General features: G+C 39.9%; 1 protein-coding gene across 3 annotated transcripts in view; it reads left to right on the plus strand.

Moving 5' to 3' along the window:
• The window catches only part of LPIN1 (lipin 1), a 750916-nt gene that overhangs the window by 162225 nt on the left and 574986 nt on the right, over window positions 1-13705 (plus strand). The window lies entirely within an intron of this gene.

A 13705-nucleotide genomic window follows, 5' to 3' on the forward strand; every position in this document is an offset into this window, starting at 1 on the left:
AGGATAAGTCTTCAGAAAGAAGGAAAACAGAAATTGAAAAAAAAAAACCTCAAAAAAATTGTGAAAACTCTCTCCATATCCAACAAGTTTGTTCGGTTGGTACCCAAAGCATCAAAGCATTCAGATCCACCTGTTATTCTGCTCTGAACTCCCTCTCTTCGAGCTTTATTTTTTTCATGAACCAGTGAGCCCTCTGCTCCATTCAAAATTGTACAAGACAAATGCCCTTCCAAATCTTGTTCTATAGTATCATTGTCTAGGTCTGTCCGATCCACCAGAAGTCTCATGGAAATGGATGTCAACCAAATGATGAGGAAATTCTTGAGGGCACAGATGCATCTGGGAGTCCTCATTGCATTGGTCCTGAAGGTAGGTTCAGATACAGGTCCATTGATCCAGTCACATTTTTCTCTGGTACTGGTTCATATTTTTTGGAACTGGTTCCAAAAGGTTCATATCCTTCCTGCACACCTCGGTGAGATCTGACAGTCCAGGAACTTCCATGTCGACTACATCCCTTACTATCTCAAGACTCCAGTGCTGTCGGATTGGGGCAAATCCCGGATCAGATGTGTTTGTGTTGGGTTCCTGGTAGTGGAGTTGGCTCTAAGATTCTCTGAGCCATCTGTTCCTCTTGGGGCCTTGCCACTCAACAGCTTGGCTCCTGAGTCCTTTAACAGAGGGAATGCTTGCTCAGCTCCATTCACAGCATCTGCTTTCAAGGCTGTGTGGTTAGGGTGCATGCACAGAGTTCAAATCTGTCCCAACACCCAGTGGAACCTGTTCCTTATACCTCCCATTGGATCGACAGGGACAGTCATAATCTAAGCTTCAAGATTACTTGGCATTCGCATTTCCAGTCTGATTCCAATTTGTTTCCATCTGAAACCCAGAGACATGTTCCCAAGAAACAGACTTGCAACAAAAGCGCTTGGACTCCTCTCCTGAATCTGTCACTGAAGACAGATTTGGATGAAGGATTCCCCTAGATCCCCCTGGAAGACATACTCATTAGAGATATCCTATGATATTGAAAGTATAAGCTTTTAGGACCGACTCTTCTGCATGCTGGGTAGTTCTCCTCTCTTATGGCACTGAGGACATGGAAGCATCCTGACATCATAAAAGCAATTAAAAAAAAAAAAGCAATTTGGTAACCTTGAAAGATGGAAAGCACTGGATGAAAGAACCCCCAGTAGATGCCATGTCAGTAGCAGCAGCCATGATGAAATAACTGCCTGTGGAGAGTTGTACTGTCCATTTTCCTAATAGAGAGTCAAGGGTATTGGACAGACCGGGGGGAACAGGCATATACTTCAGGAAGCTTTACATTCTGTGCACTGAACTATCTGGCACACTTAACATTTTCAGAGGAACTTGAACAAAGAGATTTCAAAGTCTTGGTTGGGTAACTTGCCTTCAGATGTTCAAAAAAAATGTGGATATCCAAATGCCTACCCTGCAATCCACATCTAAAGTAGCTATGTGCCTGCTATGCACTGCAGCAGATGGTACAGCAAGAACAGCTGGTACAGGCAATATCATGTGTCACCATTCCTGGGCATGGCTATGTGATATCACAGAAAGCTTCAAGGCTTCCTTTATTAATACCACTTTTGATGATTCCACACTACTTGGACCAAATGTTTGCTTCAAAGGAGCTTACTAGGAGTGCACAGGATGGGAAGACCTATCTGTTGTTGGAATCCATTTTTCCAAACCTGAAAGGTCCTATTCCAGGAATCAAAGGGGTGGTAAGAAAATGTGGTTTAGAAAACTACAGGGTTTTTACCATGACACTTCTGAGGACAGACCCAGCTGAAGCAGTAGGGGAGGTAACTCGAATGTCATCCCAGAGGCAGAGGTGAACTGCATAATCAGAGTTTCCATAACTTCACCGAGAAACCCATTCAGTACCCCTGAAGTGTTACCCAGCTGTCACAATCTGGAGGCAGTTGGTGGTCACTTAAACTTGCACCCAGAAGCTTGGCAAGACTTTACTTTGGATTCCTGGGTGGTAGCGATAATCACCAGAAGACTATACCAATCTGTTTTTGTATCCTCCAAACAAGAGGTTCCCAGCAGTCCTCCCAAACAGTTGGAATCTGCAGCAACAGAAGTTTCAAAGTTGCTAGAAAGAGTCCTCCAATGGATCATTCTAGAGCAGTTAGAATCTGAAGTCTATTTCCGGTTCTTTATAGCTCCAAAGAAAGCAGGGGACCTCAGACCAATATTGGACTTTAGCCATATCTGTCAGTTTGTGAGACAGACATAGTCCAGACGGTCACATGACAGTGTATACCAACTCTGAAGAAGGATGGTTGGATGTGCCCTATAGCGATCTGTCCAGGATGCCTGCTATCCTACAAATATACAGTGGCAATCCAGGAAATTTCTTTGTTTCTGGCTAGGAGCCAATGCCTTTCAGTTAAGAGTACTTCCATTTGGTCTCTATATAACACCCTGGTGTTCACCAAGATTATGGCAATGGTAGCAGCTCATCTCTTTATGCAAGAGATCCAAGTCTTCCCATATCTAGGCCATTGGGTCTATATTAAAAGATCGAATGCTTAGGTGATCGAACATGTAATATCGAAGGCAAAAAACAGCGAACAATTTAATGTAGGGAAAAATTTCCCTTGGCCGTTCGCCGGATTTTGCCATTTTGTCTACTGTAGCGTGATCTCTGAGTTGGTATATTTAGTTAGTGGGGTGGGGGGTGTAGGGGGGTGTAGCCCCCCATTTAGTTTGGGTGTAAAGTTATTTTTTCCCCATAACCAACTGATGTGTTTTCCTGAGCCGTTCAACATTTTTGGGTTCGATATTACAAGCTCGAGGTTTAGGTGTTTGATCACCTAAGCATTCAATCTTGTAATCTAAACGCAGATGATTGATGTCTAGGTTACTTCCAGGGATCTGCTTCTGTAGCAAGAAGCAGTACTGCTCTGTCTTGCAGATCTTTTGGGGATCGTAGTGACACATGCAAAAAGTCAGCTGGTCCCCACTCAACATATAGAATTTATAGGATGTTATATCAACGCTGTTCTACAAATTACCAGACTCCCAGAAGAAAGAGTGCTTTTCTTAAGGCTGGTGGTATCTCTGGTAATTCAGCCTTCTCAACCAAAACCAAGATTGATTCTCCATTTGGTAGGTCTAATGGCCTCTACCACACTTTAGTTCCACTAGAGAGATACCACATGAGAATGTTAGAGTGGACTCCCTCAGTCCCGTAGTCAGAGTCTTCAGCCCCTCCATGCCAAAATTTGTCTCACTCAAGTCTGCAGAGACCATTTAAAGTGGTGAATAACCTTTCCATATGGTACAGAAGGGAGACCCTTTTGTCCACCAGCTCCCCAAGTCATAATAACCACGGATCCTTCCCTTTTAGGGTGGGGGATCATTTCAAGGGGAAGATGTTTCAAGGTATTTGGTCACCTGTAGAGGCCTGCCTTCACATCAGTATCTTGTAGCATTGCAGACTTTTCAGGACTACCCACCCAAGGGTGTGTCCTCTATCCAGACAGATATGTCAGTGGTATGGTACATCAGCAAACAAGGGAGAACGCTGTCATATCTTCTTTGTCAGGAGTCCATGGGAATATGGCAGTGGGTGATGTCTTCCCATTGTTTTCTGGTAGCAATGCACATACCTGGGACTTTGGATGCACTAGTGGACACACTGAGCAGGTTGATCCTTTTGCCTCACAGGTGGTATCTCAACCAGACAGTGACAAAAGAGATTTTCAGCTGCTGTGGCCAACGTCGCTGCAACCTTTTTGCCTCGTACCTAAACAAGTGCAGCAGTTAATTCACCATTATTCCTCCATAGGGATAGTCACAGGGAGATGGTCCATTCCACAGTTGGCCCCTGGGTCTCCTCTGTGCATCCTCATTAATACCCCTTCTGATGAAATTGTTTTCAGAACGCCACAAGGTACAAGATCAAGGTGATCTTTATTGCTCCGTTCTGGTCCTGGCAGGTTTGTTTTCCCTTTCTTTGGCCTCATTTGATACATGCGCTGTGAGTGCTGAATCCCAGTTCAGATCTTCCAGGTCACCTGTCCAGGATGCCTCTACCAAATCTACAAGGCCTAAAACTGACTGCAAGGTTTTTCCAGTCTTAATAATAGCCAGAGATGCCAGGCTGTCCTCTTGGTGGTTCACATAATTACTTCACAGAAACAGTCAGTCAAAAAAGATTTATAGAAGTAAGTGGATGGGAAACAGAAAATACATCCCTGGGATTCCACCCATGTACCTGCTGGACAAGGGCATCAGGTGATGACCTGTCTAAACATGGTCTAAACTCTTGGCTAGGCTTATAAGAGCCTCAAGGACAGTAGCCTAGTAACTTCCTATGATCCTATGGATAAGATTTTCTGGCCCTCATCAAAGGGATTAGATGCTTTTCTGCTCCTCTCCCATCGATATTGGATTTTCTTTCAGAACTTTTTCACCAAGGATCTACTTTTTCTGCCATCAAAGTTCAAATGGCTGCTATATCCAATTATCACATAGAAGCAATGGAAGAGTCATTATGATCTATTAGAACCTGTAAATCTTGCCTGAAAGGATTTTCTTGATAAGGCCTCCAATCAGGGCCTCATTTCTCCCATGGGATGTCACAATCATGCTTCAGTCATTAACTCAGAAAACCTTTAAACTAGCAACATCAGCAGATCTAAAGTAGCTTTCTTGGGAAACTGTTTTTCTAATTGCATTTACATCTGCAATATGAATTTCTGAATTTCAAGAGCTCTCATGCAGAACAATTTTCTGCATTTTCCATAAAGACAGTGTGTCAATTAGAACAAATCCTTTCTTTCTCCAGAAGGTGTCATCCGAAGCCAGTTTGAATCAGTCCCAGTTTTTTCTCCAGTTTTTGCAACAAAAGTGAACATCTGCTTCATACTCTTCATCCTTCCCCTCTTTCCAAATTGCCATCTGTAAACTTTTGGGGCTTGGACTGTCCTCAACCAAGTCCCTGCCTGCTTTAGGTGATATCACCCATGATGGCATGCTTAGTAAGCTGTTAACTTTATTCTACAGGGGTTGTTACTACTTTCAAGTAGACTTCTGTGTAGTTAGCAAGAGTCAGAGGAGTCTGAGATTCAGATCCAAAGCTCTGAAAGAAGGTGCTGAGGTCAGTTCAGGCAACCCGAACATTGAACTTGGTAAAAATAAGGCAATATGAATCTGTTGTTATGGTAAGTACATCATTTTTGATTTTTTCTGACTAAAATATTGTGCTTTGTAGAAATGTGTGCGTGTGTGGGGGACTGTCATTGCTTTTCTGAGTGAGTTTGAGTGTAAATACTTATGTAAAGTTTGCTTAAAAAAGTCTGTTTTTGACAGAATTTTCCTACAGGTTTGTTAGTTTGTGTTTGTGGCAGGATATTGTTCTAATAGGGATGGTCAGTAGTTTACTTAACCTTAATATCACTTGTTGTCTACTTTTGTCTTTACTGACATATCCAGGCTTCTGTGCCCACATTCAAAGTCTCATTCTTTGCCAAATTATGGAACATCTACCAGTCTCTGTGGTTTACCTTCCCCTGTCCGCAAGAAGTACTTTGTTGTCTTTTGATGTCGGGGCTTTTCCTGTTACACTTGCCACTGGTAGGTAACTCTGCTGTGGCCACTCTGGTTCCTCAGACAGCTCATCCCCCCCCCCCAATCACTATGGTGTTGCATGTACAGCCGTCAAAGATTGGAGGATAGCCACATCATCTCTGGTTGTAGGGATGTCCTTGGCAGGCAAGGTGGGATAGAATAAGTATGCCATGGTTAGTCATTTTTGAGGGAATTTCCCAGGAAAGGTCAACATAGTGAATAAATATTGCCTTCTCTTGTTTCTGTGCTCTTGGACAAGGAAGACTTGGTTGGATTTGTGAAGGATTTTATTACTGCCTCTTCCTTGCCTAATACTTGTTCATTAAAGAAAAGAAAATGTTCCTTCTTTTTTCGAGTTAAATCTTCAGTCAGAAGAGCTGGCATTGCCAGGGTATGGTTGTGCTCCAGGAATTTCTTTGCGGCCTGAACTTTTTGATTCTGAGGATGGTATGGTTTTAGATTTCCATCTTAAAGATTTTTCTTTTTCTGATTTTATCTAAGATGAAAGATGTTTTACAGTAGAAAGAGGGTGAAATTCATATTGCACAAAAATGTATTATGATTTGTTACAGTTGGAAATGCCTAAAGCTGCGATGTTCCACTAGTTTTACCTGTTGTAGAGAATGACAGAAAACCTCCTGCCCCTGGGAAATCTAACAGGTTATAAAGAGTACATCAGACTCATAAGTATTTGTTTTCCCATCTTAAAGCAGGTACAACAATAGTGTTCTCTATCTAAAACTGCTTCAGCTAAACAGATTACTGTTGCTAACCCTATTTCATCTGAAAAGTAGGTCCATCTAAAGAAGGTAATTTGCATAAAAATGTGGCTTACTTATTTTGAGAAGTGTGACTCACTTTTGCGCAATTTGATTTTTACAGAACACCACAAAATAGCATGTCATGTGCTGTTTAGAGTGCAATGCAGTAAATGGGGAGAAATAACCATAATGGAAACTGTAGTGCAAAAAATATAAATAAAAATGGCTATAATCTTAAAACATGTTTAGTAACATAAAAAACTAGACCACCAACTCCCCTTTCCTTAACATTTTATGCTCCCATTATGGAGCTGTGGAGAAATATGTACCGACCTCTGCTTCTCACTTTAAAATAAAAGATTGAGATGAAAAGTATAAAGATCAGAGTTTAGGAAGAAGGTGGCAAAGAAGTGTTTTAGCCAGAATTGCAAGTAAGAATGGAGAGCTTTCTTGAATGAAATGAGTAGCATGAAGAAAATCCAGTGGTGCCTCAGATCTTTTTGAAGTAAGAATCTCCACCCTTTATCTTTTCAGATCCCTGTTTAGGGATTTATAAGAAGGAAGATTATCTAGTAGGTAGACCAGATCTGTTGCCATCCATGTCTCCCATTCTCATTTCTGAACCCCGCCTCCTTTCCTGTCTGATACTGCAAAATGCTTCAGACCAGGCATGGGGAGTGGTTTCCAAAAGGGTGAAAGTGCAAAGTCTGTGGAACACTCATGACAGACAAAAACACATAAATGTCACAGAGATATTGACAGTAGTCAGTGCTTTGAAAGCCTTAAACCATCTATACTCCCCAGGACCTCTACAAGAGTACACAGACGACAGCTCTGTGATGTGGTACATACACAGTCTGGGTTCCAGATCCTATCCTGTTTTGCTGACTTCCTGTGATAGCCTGAGAGATAGCAACTCAGCTTAGTTTGACTCTTTTTAGGCTTCATACTTCCTCTTAGAACAAAACTTGATAGCATAAAAGATGAGGAGGACTAGGACAGACCATTGTTAATGGCAGCTTCATCCTGAGCACCATCAGTTTGCTTCCTCTCAGAACAGAAAACTAAGGACATTCTGCTCTACGACTCCTTGCAAACAAGCCTGGAGAACAGATGCTTTCTTATTCCACTGGATGGAAAAGTTGTATGCTTTTCCACACTTTCCACTTATATCTAGGGTCTTCTAAAGAGCCATAAGGACCTTCCAACTTTCCAAATTTTAGTGGTGACTCGCTTTTGGCTCAGGCAACACTGCTTCTCCTTTTCAGTCTGGCCAAGGGCAGTTACCACAAACTGTATTTGCATACACAGAAGACATGGTTGTTTGATATACCACAAACTAGCTCCCTGGATAATTTAATTTTCATACCTTTTTATGTACCTTTTTTCTTGAAGATATTTAGCAGATATTAATGATGGTGAAAAAAAAATCCAAAAATCTGGATGCTGTTTAGGATCAGCTGCTTCTGGTTCTTAATGTGTTGTTATCCTCATCTTCAGTGTGCATTTGTCGTCTGTTTCTGTTTGTCTGCCTTCAGATCCCCTTTTCTAACCATTCTCAAGTTAAAACAGTTTTTGAAAGGAGTGTTGCATATCCTTTTAGGTAATAAACAGGTGGCCTGATTTTGGGATCTTAACTTTGTATGTGAAAAACCTGCTCTTTTTCCATTTAAACCAGCTCAGCAGGTTAGTTTTATTTATTTGTCTTTATTTACCCGGAAAGTCCAACTGGGTAATACCCATTTTCAGCGGAGGGCCAGGAAGAAGGGCTCCATTTGCTTTCATTACATTACATTGCACTAAGTTCCAGTTAAAAACATAGTAGTTACATTTCTATTAACAATTATATACAAACCATAGTTACATTTATACATTCTATGATTCTATGATTTTATAGAGGTGGAAGTTACTAAAGAGAAAGCCCCCATGCAACTTAGAGGACTTAGAGGATTGTACAGGCAGCAGTTACATATAAAAATAGTTTTTTCATATTTCAGTGAGAGGTTGAGAGTATTCCTTTTAAGGAGAGTATTTGGAGCGCATCATATGGTGAACACAAAGTCCTAAACTTATGATGAGCATGTCCAGGACCAGGACTGGTTAAGATGTTATTTAAGCAGTGATTTAAAACTATTGATTTTGTGGGAGAGTTTTATTTCTGTGGAGATAGTATTCCAGAGTTTAGCAACGTACTGGGAGTAGAGCGAGTCTCCTGCAATATTATTCGACAATTTTGTAAGCAATGAGAATTTGTTACTAAAATGGAGCTCCCTTGCTGGAGAGTAGGAGAGTACTACATTTTGTAGCGCAGGGCATTTTTCTGGATGATGAATGAGTTTGTTTGCTGTAGTTAGTTGTGAATATGTTGGGTAGTTGTGCAGTTTGAGCCAGCTTAATTGGTTTAAGCTATGGCATTAGTGGGTCCTGTGAGGGAGATTGGTATCAATTTTAGCTATTTTATTGTAGCAGGAGGCAAATTTCTTTCTTTGAGTATTGTTCAAGTTTGTTAGGAGGGTCTATATCATAACATCGAACGGCTGAAATATCGAAATTGCCATTCATCAATTTTTTTTTTTTTTTAGATTGCGGTACAGTGAAGATCAGGAATTTTGCCCTTTCCTCACTGTAATGCGATCTCAGAGTTGGTATGTATAATTAGTGGGGGGGGGGGTCAGCCCCCACAAAAGCTATTTCGATGAACGGCAATTTCGATATTTCAGCCGTTCAAGATTTGTTCCTTTCGATGTTATGATATAGACCCTGTTAGGATAGGTGCAGTGTATAAGAGAGTTGGCAATACGAAGGTAGTGGCTAGAGTTTTTCTTGCAGTATTTGTAAAGAATCCATTGATTCTATAAAGGGAGCCTAGTTTCTGGTGTGTAGATTTAATGGTGTGCAGTATATGCTGGTCATATTTCAGGCTGTTGTTGTTGTTGTGTCTTTTCGGCTTTTCATGGTTAGGGGTTGCCACAGCAGAACTCCGGTCCGCTAATGATTGGTAGTTGAGTTTTACATGCTGAGTTACCAGCTCTGATGCACAACCTTCAATGAAGGTGCGCACATTCACGCATGTCTCCACGCAGAAGACGCTGTAGCTGAGAATCGAACCGGACAGCATTTTACTGTGAGGCAACAACGCTACCGCAGCACCACCACCACTGGTATTGTCATCTATTATAATGCCTAGAAGTTTACTGTGAGTTAGTTTCAATGACAGTATTATTTGCTGACTTTGTGGTAAAAGATTGCTTTTGATTTTGACAACTTTTTGAGGTAAAAAGTGTTAACTTAGTTTTTATGGCTTGAGTAGGAGGTTTGATTTTATTTTTAGCCAGGTTTCTACAGTGGAGAAAGATTTTAGTCTAATGTCTTGAAGCTTATGTATTGTTGAGGCCGCACATATTAATACTGTGTTATCTGCATACTGAACTAAATTAGCATGGTGAGTGGAGGTCATTAATAGGAGAAGGCCCAGGATAGAGCCCTGAGGGACACCTTTAGTAACTGGCTGAAAGGAAGAGTAGGTTTGTTGCCATTTAACTGAAGTTGCCTTCCAGATAGGTAACTAAGAAACTGCAACAAGGAGTATTGTGAAGGTCCTATTGAAGAGTGTCAAACGAGCACTTGCTGGTGTGAGATGGTATCAAATGCTTGTAAACAGTAATAAAAATACAAAAGCCTCAATGGCACAACCACTTTCCTTGAATTCACATATAAATGGCGCTGTGATAAGATAGAATTTTTAGATGTTGAGTTGACTACAGACATTGCTGGGGGCATCTTGGCTAGTAGCTTACACAGAAAGGAAACTTATTCCAATATGTTACTGCACTATAACAGTTGCCACCCCTTCCATCAGAGGAAGGGTATAATAAAAGGCCAAATGGTCAGGTTATCTGGGCTCATTAGTAGCGATGAAACATTTAAAAAGGAGATCTATACATTAATTGGAATGTTCCTAAATAGAGGCTAATCCTTAAGTCTGTTACTGAAAGTGAAGAGAAAAGTTATGCTTAAAAGAAATACTACATTTAAGCCTATTTTGAAAGCAGGTCTAAATATTAATAGAACCAACACGGCCAAACTAGACACCAATGTTTTGGTACTACAATACAATACAGAAACATCAGACTTGGTGTCAAGTGTTAATATATGGGAAACTCATTTTGACAAAGAAATGAAGGAAAAGTTGGAGCATAAACCTAAGGTTGTGTACAGTGCAGGGCGTAATGTAAAGAATATTTTTGAAAGTGTCAGCAGAAAACAAGGCAAGCACAGGTCATTAATGTACAAATGTGATGCTTGCAAGACCTGTAAAATTATAAATGATGGTACAAATGTCTTTATCGGACGTTTTGAATGTACTATAGGATGCCCGGGCAGGTGCAACTGTAACACCACTATGGTGGTTTATTTAGCCACATGCTTGTCATGCCCTGGTTTCTACATAGGCGAGACCAAAAGAAGGCTACGGGATCACATTACTGAACACCTTAGAGACATTAAAAATAAAAAAAATAGAGTAAAGAGTGACTCTAGGGGTGGGGATGATGAATTAGAATTGGAAGCCAGAGAAACTAAATAGTAACTGAGATTAAATGCTTGTTGCAAGCCAGGTTTAAATGATTATTGTTCAATAGCTCCCTTTTTGAAGCAAAGGGCAGTAAAGGTTTAATTTTAAGTGTACTGTGAAAACACTTATCTGACTGCAACAAACAGATAACCTACGTTTTGAATTTTTAAGTTTATTTTTAAGTATGTTTTATACTATTATGTTCATTATTAGTACTATTACTTATATTTTTATTTTGAATGTACTTGTTATTGTGGTTTACAGCATGTTATTGTGTACATTACATATTCAGGGGAAGTATGCCTTTAAGTTTAGTCAGGGCAATTTCATTGATGCAAGCAAAATCATGAATAGTTGCTTAAGTAATTAGAGTATATGAAGGAAGTTGCTTCATAATTGAGTGACTCTGATGAAGCCAGTTCATGTTTCTTGGCGAAAACGCTTAGCTGGTTTTACTTTGACAGTGTTTAATGTTAAATAAACTAGTGTTTCACGCAAATACTGCCTTGGTGGCTCGCTTTTTTATTTTTATTTTTATTACTGTTACAAGTTTTTGAGCCATTTGGCTTGTTTTTTGTTATATGGTATCAAATGCCTTTGACAAGTCTGAGAACATGGTAGACACAAGCAGACCATTGTTTCTTTATTGGTTTATTAAATTGGTAAAATGTAGTAAAGCAGTATTGATGCTGTGCTGGGGCTTAAAGCCATGTTGTGTTTCGGAGAGCAGGTTATTTGAGTTTGGGTATTGCATCAGCTGTACATGGATGCATTTCTCTAATATTTTGGAGAGGGGGAGAGAATCACTATTGGTCTATAGTTGTTAAACTTTAGATGTGCTGCCTTTGTGCAGTGATATGATGTAGGATTTTTTCCACAGTGATGGGATGTATCTTTGTGCTATGGACCTATTAATTAGTATGGACACAGGGAAGGATATGACTTCTGTGGCTATTTTTAGGTAGTCAGATAATAGTTGGTGCACAGCTGCATAAATAACTTTTAGTTTAAGGAGCAACTTCCTTATGAGGGAGGGAGGTATTTGACTAAAACTGTGAATGGTTTTGATTAGACAGGGGTAGAGACAGGGGGCAGATGTATTAGTGTGCAAGAGAGATCATATTGATTTTATAAAGTAGGAATTAAATTGTGTGGAAGATAATCTGCTGATTTGTCTGTTTTTGGAGAAGGAGTGGTCGTTTTATCAGGATGGAGTAGTTTATTTAGTGATGACCAAAAAAGTTTTTGGTTGTTTTTATGCTTGTCTTGTAGTTTGGTATGGTGTTTTACTTATCCTGTTTGACATGAAGCTTGCAAGGTTTCTAAGATGTCTAAATTGCTAGAAGGCATTTTGAGTTATATTTTTATACCATTTCTCCAGGCTTTATCCCTTTTTATTGTGACTTGTTTTTGTCAGCCATGGTGCAGCGTTGGACTTTATTCTTTTATTACCCACTGGTGCCATATAATTTAAGTTCTGTAAGAATATGCTATTAAAGTGTTCTGCGGCAGTATCTAGTGACATTGTTTAAGTACATTCAGTTATATTGTTTGTGTTTCATTAAAAATGTCTTTGCTGAAATTGGTTGTATTTTGTATTTGATTATGGATAATATATTTATCTAGGTTATGGTGAGTTCTAATGGCAAATGCTGGCATGTGGTCACTTATGCTATCTGAGAGGCAGCCTGCTTTTGTCAGTTTGTCTGGTTTGTTTGTTTGTTTGCAAGAATCCATTCTAATGTTGAGTTTCTTCCTGAAGTTTTATTGATTCTAGTAGGTGTGGTTATTAGTTGTCTGAAGTTATACAATTTTATGGATTCAGTGGGGGTAGTGGGATTTGAGTTGCCAGTCGAAAGTCTCCAGGTATTATATAGTTTCATGGTTAATTTGTTGGGATATCAGTAGTATCAATATTATTCCCTGGTGGTATATAACTTGCTGTTAAACATCTAGTTTTCCTGTTCTTGATTTTTAGGAGTGTTGTTAACAGTTTAGCATCGTTAAATTTGGATATGTCCTGTAAGGTGATGGGGATTTTTAGGTTTTGGGGAATTTTTAGGATTTGAGATTTTTAACACACAAGACTGTTTTACTTATTGTCCTGGCTTTCTGTTTAGAGAGTGCCTGAGTTACAAGAACTTATGGTAATTAAACTCTACCTTATTTTTGAATTTTTTAGTAAGGCTGTTAGCATAGAGCAGCAATGTCTTATGTTATTCAGATACTGTTTTGTTGTGTTGGAGGCTTTAGAAGACTGATATTGCCTGAAATGCCAGTACGGGAGTGGACAAGTATTTAGGTAATATATAAAAGCCTTGAGAGAGAGGTGCAGGCCTTCCCTGGCAAAACAGTTAGGGCTGTCTATCATCTCCTCCCAGGCTAATGTATATATCATATTCCCTTTGAATGATACCAGAAGCTAAGCCAATAGTTGAAAACAGGATAGCTGAAAACAGTAATCTTTTGTTCATACTGTGGCATCATTCTTGGAGATGACAGGATGCTGCTCAAGCCTAGGATCATACCAGCCTTGGACAGATATTCTGAGAGCTTCGTCATGTCTCTGTTCATGTAGTCCAGGGAGGTATGACTCGAGTCATATACACCCAAGTGTACTACGACTGTGTCATATGTGTAGATGTCCTTCCATATCACTGTTGTAGTATTCCTTACATAAGAGCTCTCCTGCCAAGGCTAGCCCAACATCTGGCCAGTATACCAAAGCCTTTAGTATTTACAAACTCCATATGTC

The sequence above is a fragment of the Protopterus annectens genome, chromosome 1.part1 (genome assembly GCF_019279795.1).
Source record: "Protopterus annectens isolate FY-2018-M chromosome 1.part1, PAN1.0, whole genome shotgun sequence".
Classification (NCBI taxonomy): Eukaryota; Metazoa; Chordata; order Ceratodontiformes; family Protopteridae; genus Protopterus; species Protopterus annectens.